Source organism: Oryzias melastigma, linkage group LG6, assembly GCF_002922805.2.
Source record: "Oryzias melastigma strain HK-1 linkage group LG6, ASM292280v2, whole genome shotgun sequence".
Lineage (NCBI taxonomy): Eukaryota > Metazoa > Chordata > Actinopteri > Beloniformes > Adrianichthyidae > Oryzias > Oryzias melastigma.
Window position 1 is genome coordinate 31,563,799 of NC_050517.1, and position 628 is coordinate 31,564,426.

The window sequence follows — 628 nt, forward strand, 5'->3', positions numbered from 1 at the left end:
AATCAACTGATGTAAAACAAAAGCAGAGCTAGCTCATGATTACCATCAGAAGGAATTAATGAAATGACAACTTTAGGCTGGAAACATTATTGTCAATAACAGAGATGAATAAAAGTTCACATACATTTTAGTTTTTTTAAGTGTTTTACTCACCATCATTGAGTCTTTGTATTTCTGTAAACAACAAAGACAAAAGATCAGCAATCAAACGAATCTTAACCCATAGATGTTTTCGTCTCAAAGCTCAGTCTCTGTGATTTACACACTGACAATCAAGTCTCTGTAAAGACTATTCTAGATTTGACAGTTATCTGCCCTTTTTTCATTTTTTTGTCTTTGATCAACCTCATATTCATCCAATCAACTGATGTAAAACAAAAGCAGAGTTAGATCATGATTACCATCAGTAAGAACTAATCAAATGTAAACTTTTGGCTGTGAACATTATTGTCAAAAACAAAAGAATAAAGGCTCACATCCATTTTAATTTGTTATTTTAAGTGTTTTACTCACCACCCTGAAGTCTTTGTTCTCTTTCTGTAAACAACAAAGAAAACGACCAGCAATCAAACAAATCTGAACCCATGAATGTTTTCTGCTCAAACCTCAGTCTCTGTGATTTACACAC

The 628-nt window shown here is 32.6% G+C and overlaps 1 protein-coding gene across 1 annotated transcript in view; it reads left to right on the forward strand.

The window, feature by feature from the left end:
* The window catches only part of si:dkey-246g23.2 (solute carrier family 66 member 2), a 271,509-nt gene that overhangs the window by 7,170 nt on the left and 263,711 nt on the right, over nucleotides 1-628 (forward strand). The gene's annotated exons all lie outside the window — the stretch shown is intronic.